Raw genomic sequence first — 17,635 nt, forward strand, 5'->3', positions numbered from 1 at the left:
AGTTTGGAATGATGGCAAAACGTTTGCCTTTCAAAGGGAACTGTTTCAAAAGAGCTTTACATAATGTAGCTGATGAAAGGGTGAGATCAGAGAGAACAGCCAAATATCATAAAATCTTTTGGAATGCAATTCTTTGGAATATTTGTGAGAGATGTGATAGGGAGCTACGTGCACGTTCCTGCAATATGTCTTTATCTCTGTCTGATGTTGAACATTATATGCAGGGTTTGCACTATATTCTCTCTCAGATTGTGAAAGAAAATACTCACAAAGACAATCTGAAATGTCACAAAAATATACATGAAAATTGGAATCACGTACAAGCAACCATAAGTACTCCTCCCAAAGATTCCACGTATCATTGAGAGCTCTTCATCTCTGCAAAGACATTTAAAAATGAGTTATAATCCCTGTAAGATTTTTAGATAATAAAACAGCCCAGCATTTCACATTGTTTCCAGATAAATCTGAAAAAATGGAATGATCAGCTTTTCAACATGTGGAGGTGCCAGTGTTGGACTGGGGTGGACAAAGTCAGAAGTCACACAATACCAGGTTAAAGTGCTGCACTTTTCTCAGGTTCACTTGATGCCAGAGCTGTGCTTTGGAAGCTTGTGATTTCAAATAAACTTTTTAGACTATACCTTGGTGTCAACTGACTTCAGTTTTTCACAGCAAGGCAGTAACTGGAGGAGAGAATGTAGATGTCAGGATGGGTCCAGCAGGTTAATCACTCACAATCACCAACACAACTCAGCCAATGACACACCTTATTCTCAGTAATCTGTCATCATACATCAGTGCAAAAGACCTCTGTTAGTGTTGAACAAGTTAAGATCGAGCTCGTCAGGAGTGTCATTCCTGATGAAGGGCTTTTGCCCGAAACGTCGATTCTCCTGCTCCTCAGATGCTTGCCTGACCTGCTGTGCTTTTCCAGCACCACACTCTCGACTCTGATCTTCAGCATCAGCACTCCTCATTTTCTCCTAAGGTCGAGATCTGGTCCATTCGTCTATTTTGTTTTTCTGGAATGTAGACAATATGAAGAATTTGCAAGATTCTCCTGAGAACCCACTGCGATTCAGGAAGATGCCTTTTTGAAGAGGGGTCATTGTGCTCATAACGGTAACTCTGACATCTCTCCCCACAGATGCTGCCAGACCTGTTGAGTTTTCCAAGCGATTTCTGTTTTTGTTTCTGATTTCCAGCATCTGCTGTTGGTTGGGTTTTCTCGCCCTGGGTCTGTGCTACTTAACATCATCACCGAGGATGTGTCGCTGAGCAAAGCTGAGAGGGACAGGGGCTGGAGGAGTCGCTGGAGAATAGGACCATCCTTTTCCCTATGGACAGCCACAAGACACCACACAGCCAGAGTTAACCTGGACACAGATTCCAGCCTGGGTCAGTGTGGATAGTGTGGTCAGTGTGGATAGTGTGGTCAGTACAGTCAGTGTGGCCAGTGTGGATAGTGTAGTCAGTGTGGCCAGTGTGGACAGTACAGTCAGTGTGGACAGTGTGGTCAGTGTGGTCAGTGTGGACAGTGTGGTCAGTGTGGTCAGTGTGGACAGTGCGGTCAGTGTGGACAGTACAGTCAGTGTGGACAGTGTGAACAGTGTGGTCAGTGTGGTCAGTGTGGACAGTGTGGACAATGTGGTCAGTGCGGACAGTGTGGACAGTGTGGTCAGTACGGTCAGTGTGGTCAGTGTGGATAGTGTGGACAGTACAGTCAGTGTGGTCAGTGTGGTCAGTGTGGATAGTGTAGTCAGTGTAGTCAGTGTGGTCAGTGTGAACAGTGTGGACAGTGTGGATAATGTGGTCAGTGTGGATAATGTGGTCAGTGTGGACAGTGTGGTCAGTACAGTCAGTGTGGACAGTGCGGTCAGTGTGGACAGTGTGAACAGTGTGGACAATGTGGTCAGTGTGGACAATGTGGTCAGTGCGGACAGTGTGAACAGTGTGGACAGTGTGAACAGTGTGGTCAGTGCGATCAGTACGGACAGTGCAGACAGTGTGGACAATGTGGTCAGTGTGGATAGTGTGGTCAGTGTGGTCAATGTGGATAGTGTGGTCAGTGTGAAGGAGGACTCCTGACAGTGCAGCATGGAGTTCCAGGATTTTCTGTACATTGCAAGGGTAAATTCTACCATCTTTCTCTCTGCTTCCTCACACTCACAGGGGGACGACCCTCTCACACGGTTACTGTACAAGAAACTGGTCAGAATATAGTGAACAGCTTTGTCTTCTTTTCCTACGGAGAGCCACACTGACATTGGAGACAGCCCAGGCAAGGCTCACAAGGCTGCTCCCATGTGTGGAGGGATTGCCGTTAGAGGAGAGGTTGACGAGTACTTATTGGAGTTTAGAAGAATCTGAGGAGACATTATTGAAACATATAGGATTCTCTGAGGACTTCACAGTGTAGATGCAGATGCAGATGTTTCTCCTTGGGGGTTAGTCTCGCTTCAAAACGCATTATCTCAGTGTAAGGTGTTGCACGTTGAAGACAGGGATCAGAAGGAATTCTTCCCTCGGAGGGGAGTGATTCTGATGAATGCTTCACCACAGGGGGTTGTCGAGACTGTTTCATTAAGTAGATTCAAGGCTGAGAGGTGAGAGTCATAGAGTTGTACAGCACTGAAACAGAGTCGTCGGTCCAACTCGTCCATGCCAACCAGATATTCTAAACTAATCTAGTCCCATTTCCCAACACTTGGCCCATATCGTTCTAAACCCTTCCTATTCATATGCCCATCCAGATGCCTTTTAAATGCTGTAATTGTACCAGCCTCCATCATTTCCTTTGGCAGCTCATTCCATACACATGCCATCCTCTGCATGAAAAGGTTGCTCCTTCAGTCCATTTTAAATTGTTTGCCTCTCACTCTTAACCTGTGCCTCCTAGTTCTGGACTCCCCCACCCCAGGGAAAAGACCTTGTCTATTTACCCTATCCATACCCCTTAGGATTTTATAAACGTCTATAAGGTCACCCCTCAGCCTCCAACACTCCAGGGTAAACAGCCCCAGCCTATTCAGTCTCTCCCCATAGCTCAAATTATCCAAACCCTGGCAACATCCTTGTAAATCTTTTCTGAGAGAGATTTTAAAAAGACATAAGAGTTATTTTTTTACACACTGAGAGTGGTTTGTGTGTAGAATGAACTTCCTGAGGAAGTGGTGGATGTGGGGACAATTAAAATGTTTAAAAGACATTTAGATGGGTACATGAAGGAAAGGTTTGAAGGGATATGGGCCTGGAGCAGACAGGTTGGACTAGTTTAGTTTGGGACAATGGTCAGCATGGACTGGTTGGACTGAAGGGTCTGATTCTGTGCTATGACTCTATGAGAAAGACAGGAAAGAAATCAGGGGTTATGGGGGAAAAGGCAGGAGAGTGGAGTTGAGGGTTATCAGTTCATCCACGATCTCATTGAATGGCGGAGCAGATTCGACGGGCTGAATGGCCTACTTTCCCCCTGTGTCTGACAATCTCATAATCTTATGAAGAGCGTGAATGTCTTGATCTCAGGATTTCAACAGAATTGATTTCAAACATTTGAAAACAAACCCTGCTATTGGGCTTTCACTGTTGGTCACATGACAGGCTCTGCAAGTACATGAAGACTGAGAGTGCCCCTTGCAGTTGCGAAAGCTGGCAGATATAAAACCTATAAAATCACAATCAAATATATAACTGCAGATAGCCAGGTGGTGAAGGCTGGAACTGGAGCCAATCTTTACAACCTCTTATAAACATTTTATTTATAAAGATAAACATTTTAAGCATGCACCTCCTAACACAGCGATAAAATTTCAGTCTGCTTTAGTTTACATGATAATAATAAATCCCTGAATAATTACATATTTCCTGCTGTTTGTCTCCAGAGGGGAGGTTTTAACAAATGATACAGATGATTTTATGAGACCGAACATCAACATCCCACATGAGGCTCATTATTCTCCAAGCCATAGCATGGAGAAAGAGGGCTCTTGTGGTACAGTGGTGGTGTCCCTACCCCTGAGCCTTTACCTCCTATACATTAATGATCTGGACGAAGGAACTGAGAGCATTGTTTGCAGATGACACAAAGATAGGTGGAGGGGCAGGTAGTGTTGAGGAAGCAGGGAGGCTGCAGAAGGATTTGGACAGGTTGGGAGAGTGGGCAAAGAAATGGCTGATGGAATATGATGTGGGCAAGTGAGAGGTCAGGAACAGTAGAGTATAAGCTATTTTCTAGATGTGCGAAGGCTTTGGAAATCTGAAACACAAAAGATGTTGGGAGTCAAAGTTCAGAATTGCCTTAAGGTTAACATGGAGATTCAGTTGGAAGTTAGAAAGGCATTCATTTCAAGAGGGCTGGAATACAAGAGCAGGGATGTATGCTGAGGCTGTATAAAGCCTTGGTCAGACCACATTTGGAATATTATGAATTGTTTTGGGTCCTGTATCTAAGGGATGATATGTTGGTGTTACAGGGAGTCCAGAGGAGGTTTACAAGAATGATCTCAGGGATGAAGGGCTTGCCATACGAGGATTCTGGGTCTGTACTCGATGGAGTTTAGAAGGTTGAGAGGGAAAATGATTGAAATTTACAGAACACTGAGAGGCCTGGATAGAGTGGACGTGGTGCTTCCATTAGTAGGACAGACTAGGACCTGAAGGCACAGCCTCAGAATGAAGGGACGACTCTTTAGAACTGAAATGAGGAGGAATTTCTTCAGCCAGAGAGTGATTAATCGGTGGAACTCATTGCCGTAGAGGGTTATGGAGGCAAACTCATTGAGTGTCTTTAAAACAGAGATAGATAGTAAGGAGATCAAAGGTTATGGGGAGAAGGCAGGAGAATGCCACGATCAAATGTTGGAGTAGACTCGATGGGCCAAATGGCCTAATTCTGCCACTGTATTTTATGGAACCAGGAGGTACAGGTTCAAATCCCATCTGCTCCCGAGCTGTGTAATAAGATAGAAAACCTCGCCTCTGGGCCGCCCGAACCTCCACACACATCATCTATTGCATCCGCTGCACCCGATGTGACCTCCTCTATATTGGTGAGACAGGCCGCTTACTTGCGGAACGCTTCAGAGAACACCTCTGGGCTGCCCGAACCAACCAACCCAATCACCCCGTGGCTCAACACTTTAACTCCCCCTCCCACTCCACCGAGGACATGCAGGTCCTTGGACTCCTCCACCGGCAGAACACAACTACACGACGGCTGGAGGAGGAGCGCCTCATCTTCCGCCTGGGAACCCTCCAACCACAAGGTATGAATTCAGATTTCTCCAGCTTCCTCATTTCCCCTCCCCCCACCTTGTCTCAGTCGGTTCCCTCAACTCAGCACCGCCCTCCTAACCTGCAATCCTCTTCCTGACCTCTCCGCCCCCACCCCACTCCGGCCTATCACCCTCACCTTGACCTCCTTCCACCTATCCCACCTCCATCGCCCCTCCCCCTAGTCCCTCCTCCCTACCTTTTATCTCAGCCGGCTTGGCTCTCTCTCTCTTATTCCTGATGAAGGGCTTATGCTCGAAACGTCGAATTCTCTATTCCTGAGATGCTGCCTAACCTGCTGTGCTTTGACCAGCAACACATTTGCAGCTGTGATCTCCAGCATCTGCAGACCTCATTTTTTACTTTAATAAGATAGAAAATACCTAACTTGGAGAAAGACAATGGGTAAAATGGTAAAGCGGTTCTGAGTGACATGGGCTATGGTAAGACATGTGGGAGATTCAGATAAGAAGTCAGGCAAGGCCTTTCTTGACATGGAGAAACCGATCGCATTCCCCAACAGAATGCCAGACATTGAGACAAGACTATCATTATGGAGCATCGAGATGCCTGTTAATGGGGACAGGTGCTTGGTATCATCCTCATTAACAGATCTCGTTTATTGACTGCTTCCTAGCCTACCATCTTTCCATAAGAAAATAAGATGTCAACAATTCCCAAAACAAAGGTCATTCAGTCATACAGCACGGAAATAGGTCCTTCAGTCTAACCAGTCCATGCTGACCGTGGTCCCAAACTAATCCAGTCCCACCTGCCTGCTCCTGGCCCATATCCCTCCAAACCTTTCCTATCCATGAACTTATCCAAATGTCTTTTAAACGGTGTAACTGCATCTGCATCCATCACTTCCTCCAAACCTCTAAAAAGTCACCCCTCAAAGTCCTGTGCTCCAATGAATAAAGTCCCAGCCTATCCTTATAACTGAAAACCCTCCATTCCCAGCAACATCTTGGGAATTGCTTTCTGAACCCTCTCCAGGTTAATAATATCCTTCCTATAGCAAGGTGGACTGGAAGTGTACACAGTATTTTAGAAGGTACCTGACTACTCCGCCTCACTGCTTGCTCCCTCTCAACCTCCATCTTAGTTACCCCCCAGAATCACCCAAACGTTACAGTGCTGATGGAGGTCATTCAGCCCATCTTTTTTTTTTCCTTTTATTCATTCACGGGATGTAGCAGCATTTATTGTCCATCTGTATTGCCCAGAGGACAGTAAAGAGTCAACCACATTGCTGTGGGTCTGGAATCACATGTAGGCCAAGCCAGATAAGGATGGCAGATTTCCTTTCCTAAAGAACTTTAATGACCAGATTCCAACAACTGACAATAATTTTGTCTATATCATTAGATTCGTAACACCAGATATTTATTGAATTCAAATTCCGCTACCTGCTGATATGGGATTTGAATCCAGGTCCCCAGACATTGTCTGGGTTGACAGTCCTGTGATAATACCACTATGCCATTGCCTCCCCTAATGGCTGCATTGATTCTGTTACCTCGTGTCAATCTCCTGTCTTTTCTCCATACTCCCACACACCATTTCTATCTACCTGGGACCAATGTTACAGGGTATCGGCATTAGCTTCATGGACCCCAGATCCATGGATGCTGGAGCCCGGAACACGCCAGCATTCCCATTCCATCCTGGTTCCTTCTGATCCTCTTACAGCTCACTTTTGTGACTCTGTGATGCCCCTCAGGGGACTCTCCGGGAAGCTACCATTCTAATGCTGCTTCTGTACGCTGGGGCCAGACACCCAGCTGATTGATTGGACCAAGTTTCATCTCCATCAGGAAGGAAATCAAGAGTTACAAGGAGAAGGCAGAGGAACAGAGTTGAGAAACGTATCAGCCATGATCGAACGGTGGAGCATACTCGATGGGCCGAATGGCCAAATATACCTTATGGACTAAGGGCTCCTCACTCGCTTTCCTAGGTGCACACTCACTTGAGCGCACTACGATGCTCACAGCACCTCTGGTGTTCTATTTTCTGCTGATCCCTGCTGTTCCCTGCTCCTACTTGCTGTGCCCTTCCTGTGCTGTGCCCCCTCAGTCTGAGCTACAGGGCTCATGGTGCCATTTACTGCAGACTCAAAGCTGGGAAACTTGCCGTGGTTGGTATCAGCTCCCGGTCCAGTCAAGGGGGTCACAATCCCTTTCAACAACTTACCCACCCCTGACCTACAGTTCACCAGTCTGTACTTCCTTGGCTTTTCCTTATCATGTTTCTTAAATAGTTGGCCTCCATAGAGATTTTAAATTAAATTAATTAAAGTGCTGCTCCTCAAAATAAAGGAGTCAATTACAAGGTATCCTTGAGTAAAAGAAACAGGTATTTTGTTACTTACTAACCTTGAGAAAAATAATGCAACACATTATCAAACATGCATAAACTCAGATAGAAAGTTTAAAAAGGGGAGAGTGCCTAATGAAATATGAAAATAATGAATATGCAGTTTAATTTTTTTAAAAAGGCTTTGCATTGTTTTAGTTGAGTCTGAGAGAATGCCTGTTTTGTAGATGTCTACAGTGTGGAAACGGGCCCTTCAGCCCAAACCAACTCTCTGAAGAGTAACCCACCCAGACCCATCTTCCTCTGATTAATTGACCTAACACTATGGGTCAATTTAGCATTACCCATTCACCTGATCTGCACATCTTTGTGACTGTGGGAGGAAACCTCACATAGACACAGGGAGCATGTACAAACTCCACACAGACAGTCACCCAAGGCTGGAATTGAACATGGGACCCTGGTGCCGTGAGGTAGCAATGCTAACCATTGAGCCACTGTGCCACCCCAGGTTAACTTAGATAATTTCCATACTGATGTCCTGAATTTGCTCAATCTGTGATCATTGTGGCCATTTTAAGTCTGTGGTTTCTTCCTTATAAAACCACTTTTAATCCGTGAAAGTTTCAAGTTTTAAAATCAGATAACAGAAATCAAAAGTTAATAGCCCCAATTTTAGCAATATCACGGTAACTGTTAGTTTTGTCCCGAATTATCAAAGCTAAAAGATTTCCAAAATCTTGCAAACAAACAGATAACAAGACAAACTATCCTTGGGATCACATGAAGATCTGGTAAACAGTATACAGTGGAGAGCTATATCACTGCTCATTCTCTATCCATAAGTATGGACCACTGTAATGAGAAATGTGGGGATGGCACAGTGGGTCAGTAGTTAGCAATGCTGCCTCATGGGACTGGGGTTCAATTCTACTTTTAGGCAATTATGTGGAGTTTGCACATTCTTTCTGTGTCTGTGTGGGTTTTCTCCCACAATCCAAAGATGTGCAGGTTAGGTGAACTGGCCAAGCTAAGTTGCCCGTAGTGTTCAGCGATGTGTAGGTTAGGTGGATTAGTCAGGGGGAATGTGGAGGAGTGGGTCTGGATGGGATACTCTTTGGAGGGTTGGTGTGGACTTTTTTGGGCCAAATGGCCTGTTTCCACACTGTAGGGTTTCTATGGTTCTATTCTATTACCTGCAAATCACTGCCTAGTGTGTAAATACTGCATACTAGAACCAAGGATGATAAATATTTGTCACTTTCAAGGATCCATTTGTATCTAAAAAATCTAGTGTCAGAATGAAGTTGGCAAATCAATATCAGTGTCTAGATTTGAGTGGTGCTGGAAAAGCACAGCAGGTCAGACAGCATCCGAGGAGCAGGAGAATAGGCGTTTCGGGCAACAGCCCATCTCGTTCACCGAAATCAAAATCAGTGTAGAGTCATGTCGTGCAATCTACAAAACAACATGTTCCGGAAGTCATCCTCCAGGTTCCTATGATAGAATGATGTCAGTATAAAACATCTCAAAGAATTTATCACTTAAAGAACCAGGGTTACGTGAGAGTAATTACAAGACAATAAGCCTGTGAGGGATTGCTTTACATTATAAACTGTTCCGGCAAAATGAGATTGTGACCCTGAAGGTACACAGTACTGGGCAAACATGATATTACTGCACATGGGGTAAAAAATGAGGTCTGCAGATGCTGGAGATCATAGCTGAAAATGTGTTGCTGGTTAAAGCACAGCAGGTCAGGCAGCATCCAAGGAATAGGAAATTCGACGTTTCGGGCATAAGCCCTTCATCAGGAATCAATTCCTGATGAAGGACTTATGCCCGAAACGTCGAATTTCCTATTCCTTGGATGCTGCCTGACCTGCTGTGCTTTAACCAGCAACACATTTTCATTACTGCACATGGGGTTTGAGTTAGATTTGGAATCTATGATGCTAGTTCTTTTTTCGTGGATCGTTTCCTTGTCCAACCCAACCCCCACTGACTGTCAGTTGACTAAATAAACTAAAGAAACAGCACTTAAAGCGGCCACTGTAACATTCAGAACAAACTGATCAAATGAAGTTAGAATTCAATGAGTATATTGACCCACCCAGCCCCTGCGATGCCCATGAAATATAGTTACATGATGCACATCGTAGGATTGAAATGGACCAGTGCAGGTATTTATTTATAAATGAACAAGTATTTATCAAATGAGTTACATAGAAACATAGGAGCAGGAGTAGGCCATTCGGCTCTTCGAGCCTGCTCCACCATTCAATCTGATTATGGTTGATCAAGCAATCCCAGTATCCCATTCTCCCCATATCCCATGATCCCTTTAGCTGCAAGGGTCATGTCTAGCTCCCACTTGAATATATCTAATGATCTGGCCCCAACAGTTTCCTGTGGGAGAGAATTCCACAGGCTCACAACTCTCTGAGTGAAGAAATGTTTCACCATCTCAGTCCTGAATGGCTTACCCCTTATTCTTAGAGTGTGATCCCTTGTTCTGGACTTCCCCAACATCGGGAACATTCTTCCCACATCTAGCCTGCCCAGTCCCATCAGGATTTTATATGTTTCTATGAGATCATATTCCCCTCATTGTTCTAAATTCCAGCAAATACAAGTCCAGTCCATCCAGTCTTTCCTCATATGTCAGTCCTTTATGTATACACTTTGATTGAGACAATTGAAATCCATCTGTGATCGGGGGCAGTGAATAATGAATACGTTTTTTGAACGGCAGCCAGTTATAGTTATGCTTGATCAAGTCACATCCCAAAATTCACCCACTCACACCAACGTCAAACTGCTGATATTGAATAACAATTGGGAGCTGCCAAAAAAAGTCTCTAATTTCTTAAATGCTGAGGCATGAAGATGAAATGTAATACCCCAGATCAAAATTAGGTTAGAGAACAAGCAATGATTAAACGATTAAACCTAAGGCATGCCTAGATTTTAAGATCCTTACCAGCTGCACCACTGTTGGAGTAGGACTCACAAAGTTTCCAGTTTACTTCCATGATTGCTAGTCACAGCTACTCACTAACAAGAAACTTAACTTGAGATTACCAATGCCATGTTAATTCAAGTTAAAAAACTTACTGCAAAACTGACAAGAGCTCATTAGCTATTTAAAGTCATTGGACAAATACTAAATGCTAAAATCTTTTCTCATAAATTACTGTGCACATACATCTCAATTTCTTTGCCAATACTGTTTTTTTTAAAACTTCAAGGCAACTTTAATGCATGAACTAATGCACTACGCCATTAAGATTCTTCTGAGTTATAACAGAATATTTGACATTTGAGAAAACATTCTGCCCCATTGACTCATGATCATATTGAAATGTTGAGCAGGGCCGAAGGGCTGAATAGGAGAAAGTGAGAACTGCAGATGCTGAAGATCAGAGTGGAGAGTGTGGTGCTGGAAAAGCTCAGCAGGTCAGGCAGCATCTGAGCAGCAGGAGAGTCAACATTTTGGGCAAAAGCCCTTCATTAGGGTTATGCCCAAAATGTTGACTCTTCTGCTCCTCGGATGCTGCCTGACCTGCTGTGCTTTTCCAGCACCACACTCTCGACTCAAAGGGCCGAATGGCCTATTTCTGTTTCTATCTGCTATGTTTTTGTTATGCGACAGTACATAATTAATGAGATGCTCAGATTGACTCCTCAGTGTGAACTTCAAGTACAATTTAAGCTTCAGCTTTCACCTTTTCATTTACAAGTTGAGGGAGACTGTACAGCTCCCAAGTCTACATCCAGCTCGAAACAGACTTCCTAGACCATGGGAATTTCGGATAAAAATGAACTATTTTCCCAATTTCTTTTCTAAGCATCATGTTACAATGGATGTGAAATGTCACTAAGCACCATGATATCCTCAATGAAGATTTAACTTATTGTAAACATGCAGCTCTGCTAAACACATTTTTCTTAAACCAAGGGAATTCTGCATGTATTCCAATCTAATAAATCAAACAGAGGACAATTGAGACCCCAAAGACAGAGAGTTGGGAAATAAAGTGATCTCCACAACAGGACAGTTGAATATGTTGGATTCCAAGGCCTGGGATGCATTATACGTCAGGTCAGTTCTCATCTTCACCCCATGGAGCAGGTGAATGTATCATCCATGTCACATGCACATTCAGTTACACACTGACTATTGCCTTTGGGAGACGTTGCAGAAACATTACATCACTATTTCACTTTGTTATATACCTGGGAGGGCAGACATGGCACCGAATGTTGACATTTAAAAATGTAAAGTTTGTGGTGTATAGAAAAAATGAAAAGGTTAAAGAAGACAAGGGGTTGGGAAACTAGAGTATTTTCAGGATGGAAAATTGTAACTAATGGAATGCCACAGAGATCAGCACTGGGGCAACAATTATTTACTATATATATATACATTAATGACTTGGTTGCAGGAAGTGAATATATTATTGTCAGATTTGCAGATGACACAAAGATAGGTGAAAAGGCAAGTAGTGAGGATGATGCAAACAGTCTGTGGAGAGAAATAGACAGGTTAAGCGAGTCTGCAAAAACTTGGCAGATAGAATATTGCGTGGGAAAATATGAGGTTCAATAGGAAGAATAGATCTGAATATTAGCTGAATGAAGGAAGCTGCAAACAAGACGGATTTGGGAATCCCCTTAAATGAATCACAAAAAGATAACATTCAGGTTCAGCAGAGAAGGCAACTAGAATGTTGGCCTTTACTTCAAAGGGAATAGAGTATAAAAGTACAGGGGGTTTGCTAAAACTATGCAAGGCCCTGACCTGACCACAGCTAGAACACTGTGAACAGTTTCAGGCCCCTTATCTCAGCAAAGATATATTGACATTGGAGGCAGACAGAGAAGTTTCACTCGATTGATCAGATATAAGGAGGGAGTATTCCATGAGGAGAGGTTGAGTAGGTTAGACCTTGACATAGAACATAGAACATAGAACATAGAAGGATACAGCGCAGTACAGGCCCTTCGGCCCTCGATGTTGTGCCGACCGAATCCTACCTAACCTATACTAGCCCAATAACTTCCAAATGCCTATCCAATGCCCGCTTAAATGACCATAAAGAAGGAGAGTTCACCACTGATACGGGCAGGGCATTCCATGAACTCACAACCCGCTGTGTGAAGAATCTACCCCTAACATCTGTCCTATACCTACCACCCCTTAATTTAAAGCTATGTCCCCTAGTAACACCTGACTCCATTAGCGGTAAAAGGTTCCTAGTATCTACCCTATCTAAACCCCTAATCATCTTATACACTTCTATCAGATCTCCCCTAAACCTTCTCTTCTCCAATGAGAACAGCCCCAAGTGCCTCAGCCTTTCCTCATAAGATTTTCCTACCATTCCAGGCAACATCCTGGTAAACCTCCTCTGCACTCGTTCTAAAGCTTCCACATCCTTCCTATAGTATGGCGACCAAAACTGCACACAATACTCCAGATGAGGCCGCACCAGAGTCTTATACAACTGCAACATGACCTCAGGACTCCGGAACTCAATTCCTCTGCCAATAAAGCCCAGTACACCATATGCCTTCCTCACAGCACTATTTACCTGGGTGGCAAATTGGTACATATTGGAAGAGAGAAGAATGCGAGGCAATCTTATTGAAACATACAGAATTCTTAGTGGACTTGACATGGTAGATATGATGAGAGTCTAGGACCAGAAAGCATTATCTCAAAATAGGGGGGGGCACCCATTAATAACAGAGATGAGGAAGAATTTCTTCATTCAGAGGGCAGTGAATGAAATTCTTTATCACAGACAGCTGTAGAGGCTGGATGTTTGAGTATATTCAAGACTGAGAAAGGCTTTTGATCAGTGAGGGAATCAAAGACGATGCAGGTAAGACAGAAAGGGGAAATGGGAATTATGAGATCAGCAATTAACTCATTGAATAGCAGAGCAGGTCTGATGGGCCAAAGGGCCTACTCCTAGGTCTTATGATGTTGGGGGAGTACATTTTGGTCGGAACAAGGATCACTAGCTATTTGGAAGATGCAAATCTGGTTGGAGAAGGAACAAAAGGAAGCCAGACTCCAAATTTACCAAAGCCTAACAGATGTACGATAGGAAAGCCACAAAAAAAGGGAATTTGTTTTCATTTCTGGTGAAATCGAATTGAAAAGCAGGAAAGTTGTGCTAAATCTGTATTAGAACTTATATGAGCCACACAGATCTCAAGAACATATTGTGTTAAAGATATAAAGTCACTGAATAGGGTCCAGAGTAGACTTCTAGGGTAGGGTGTCAGTACCAGGAAAGGATTGACAGGCTGGGGCTCTTTACCATTGAGGGAGAAAAGATGAAGGGTGATCCTACACCAGTCTTTATAATTGTGAGACGCTTTTATAGAGTACTTATACAGGAAATGCTTCCTCTTGTGAAAAAGAACTTAAGGAGAGGCCCTCCATAAGACAATTATAGAGTCATACAGCACGGAAACAGACCCTTCGGCCCAACCAGTCCATGCCAACCACAATCCCAAACTAAACTAGCCCCACCTGCCTGAGCTTGGCCCATATTATTCATGCACTTATCTAAATATCTTTTAAACGTTGTAACTGTATCCGCATTCACTACTTCCTCTGACAGTTTGTTCCAAATCACCCTCCTTATAAAAATGTTGCCACTTGTGTCCTTTTTAAAACTCTCTCCTCTCACCTTAAAAATACCCCCCCAGTCTTGAAATCCCCCATCCTAGGAAAAAGACACCTGCCATTCACCTTATCTGTACTCCTCATGATTTTACAAACCTCTATAACGTCACTCCCTCAACCTTCTTTGGAACCAAGCCAGAATTCAAACATAAAACATCTACCAAAAGAGTGGTCAAATAAGCAACACTGCGACCACGGAGTACAGTTTATGTGGATGGTATCGATATACTTAAGGGGAAGTGAGACACAGATGTGAGGGAGCAGGGAACAGCGAGTAATAGGAGTTGGTTTAGACATGAGAGGATGGGAGCAGGTTTGAGTGGACCATAAACAAGTACAGACTGGTTGGGCCGAATGTCCTTTTTCGTGCTGCATATTCCCATCGAAGATTGAGGTCAAGGTTAGAGAGCTTGGTTGTTGGGTCAGTAATAAGATGTTGTTTCTTAGTGTTGCAAATGTAGAAACATAAAACACTCCTCCTCAGGAGGAGGCCATTTGGCCCTTTGTACATCCCACGGTTCTGTCAGTCTAGATACAGGTCAATGCCAATGCACAAACATCATCCGTTCTTTCCCAGAAACGGCCGAGGCAATTCCAAACCATTTCCTGGTGGGTTTTGCAAGACTTTGTGAATGGGAAGGTGAGCATTGCTCCGGTCACTAGGCACAATGACATCACAGCAAATGAGCCTATTTGTTTAACTACACAATTCACTGCCACAGAAGGCTGTGGAGGCCAGGTCATTGAGTGTATTTAAGACAGAGATAGATACTTTATTGTCAAGGGGATCAAGAGTTACGGGGCAAAAGTGGGAGAATGGGGTTGAGAAACATATCAGCCATGATTGAATGTTGGAGCAGACTCGATTTGTTGAACGGCTTAATTTCTGCTCCAATGTCTCATGGTCTGATGGTCTAATCTTTCAAAAGGTCCATGAGGCAGAGAAGACCTGGGCCATTTGGTTGGAGTGAGGTATTCTATTCCTTGGATGCTGCCTGACCTGCTGTGCTTTAACCAGCAACGCATTTTCAACTGGAGTGAGGTATACCCTGGCTGTGACAGAGAGCTGACGAGAAAGCAATGGAAACCAATGGGGGATCTCTCTGTATGGGCTGGCACTTTAAGAACTTCCCAGCTAACACAATCACCAAAAATGCCCAAAAGTGGCCTCCCAGCCTATCAACTGAGAGACATCTATTGAAAGAGTCAACTTCATACCAGATCTAGAGCACAGTGAGGAAAATCGATTTCATTTGGATAGTTCCTGCTTGAACTGGGAACGTGGCCAGGATTAATGTAGATTTTAATGGAGTTTTGATCAAAAGAGAAAAAACTGCAGATGCTGAACAAGTAAAAACACAAACATTTTGAAATGAGGTTAAAAATCACACAACACCAGGTTACACATCAGGTGATACTGACTATCAGTCACTCCGAAAGCTAGTGTGCTTCCAATTAAACCTGTTGGACTATAACCTGGTGTTGTGTGATTTTTAACTTTGTACACCCCAGTCCAACACCGGCATCTCCAAATTTTGAAATGAGTTAGCAACTTTAAAAAGAAAACGTGTGGATGACTATTCTGGTACAGATCAAACATCTTCAAATAGAATCTGTGTAACACAGGATAACATTCCGAGGTCCGTTACTGAAGGGAAATGGGAAACAAATTAATGGCATTTAATTCAAGATACCACAGAGTGAGGGGCTTCAAGAAGGGTGTTGATGGACTCAGTGGAGATGCTGCAGATTGAATCAGCATTTTACCTTCAGAAGTATTTTATCTCCAGTTCTAAGCAAGGGTCACTGGACCTGAAACGTTAACTCTGATTTCTCTCCACAGATATTGCTAGACCTGCTGAGCTTTTCCAGCAATTTCTGGTTTTGTTTCTGATTTACAGCATCCACAGTTCTTTCAGGTTTTTTTTAAAAAAACAAGTTTTCTTATTGAGAAAATGTAGATGGTTCTTGTGCCCTTATCTCTGAGCAGGAACTCAGAGTCCCTGGGTCCAAGTCCCACCTGCTCCAGAACTGCGTCCTAACATTCCTGACTTCACTTGATGAAGGGGCAGTGCTCTGAAAGCTTGTGATTTCAAATAAATCTGTTGAACTATAACCTGGTGTGTGACTTTGTCCATCCCAAAACAACACTGGCACCTCCACATTATACCATCCCTGAAGAGGGTGATTAAGTTCTGAAGAAGGGCACAGTTGTGGCCAGAGATTCTCCAGTAATTTCTATTTTTGTTTCAATTAAGCACATCTTCCAAGTGTGCCCACATCTCAATGAGTTTAGATAAAAGTTGTCACCACCCAACATCAGATTATTTGTTCCTTTACGTCCTTGCTGTTTGCTGGGACAAGGTGTAAGAAAACCAGCTGAAACTTTTCCCAACATTTCAACACCTCAGTAAAAAGGGACACTTCATTGGCCATGCTTCCATGGCGTGGAAAGACTGTGAGAGGTGCTATATCAATGCAAACACATCTCTCCTTTCGCAAATCATTGGCTGCACCCAGCCTTGCTCGACATGAGGGAAACTCCAGTTAAAACACAATGTTTACAAAGTGAAACATCAGGCTGGGAATCAAGTATTTGGCCACTGTCACCTTAACAAACTGTCAGCCTGGCGTAGATTTATCCAAATGAACGTTTACTTTACGAAATTCCTTTTAGCCAAGTGTCGTTATCCTAAACTCATTACACTCTGGGAAATCGTTCAAAAAGCATCACGATTTAACCCAAAACCACTGACACAGCAAGTCTTCCCAAAGCATGGCCAATGAAGTTTTATTTACAACTGAGGAGTTGGGGGGATTTTCTTATTAGCGAGTTCCAGCGAAAGGCCAGGAGGTGAGGGAGAGGACTGTCTGATGTAGACTCACCCGGGAAATCTGCAACACCTGAAGAACCGGTGTCAGAGCGGGGACGGGGTAAGGTGCTGGGGACACCCCACATTGACTCACCTCCTCCTGCCTCGCCAAGGGCAGCCTCTGCGACTGGGCTCTGGGGAATTGCCGTCTCACCCTCAGTGATCCCTGGGCATCTGCAGCTCCGCTCGCCACCCCCTCGTTATCTTGTTTTGTTGTTGTTGTTGCTGGCGGTGGTTCCTGTGGAACAGCCCGAGTTGAAGTTCTGGCTCCGTGCCCCTCAGCTCAGGAGTTGTACAAGTTGTGTTTCAAACCCTGGGCAGCCAGGGGAGTCCGAGGGGGATAACCTGGCCGCGCACCTCTGTCCCACTTTGAGGAACTGCTGGGGTGAGGTTGCTCACGAAGGGAAGGGAAGATGCGAGTGTGTTTGGGTGGGGACATTTGAGTCCATCCCTTCCCTCA

At 44.0% G+C, this 17,635-nt stretch overlaps 1 protein-coding gene across 1 annotated transcript in view; it reads right to left on the bottom strand.

Annotated features, from left to right (window-relative positions):
- lpar3 (lysophosphatidic acid receptor 3) overlaps nt 1-17,635 on the bottom strand; it is a 77,811-nt gene extending 60,176 nt beyond the window's left edge. Inside the window, exons 1-2 of the mRNA XM_060830650.1 lie at nt 17,270-17,635; nt 322-378 (exon numbers count right to left, since the gene is read on the bottom strand). The gene's annotated coding sequence lies outside the window, so the exon portion shown is untranslated. The remainder of the gene's footprint in view (nt 1-321; nt 379-17,269) is intronic.

The sequence above is a fragment of the Hemiscyllium ocellatum genome, chromosome 9 (genome assembly GCF_020745735.1).
Source record: "Hemiscyllium ocellatum isolate sHemOce1 chromosome 9, sHemOce1.pat.X.cur, whole genome shotgun sequence".
NCBI lineage: Eukaryota > Metazoa > Chordata > Chondrichthyes > Orectolobiformes > Hemiscylliidae > Hemiscyllium > Hemiscyllium ocellatum.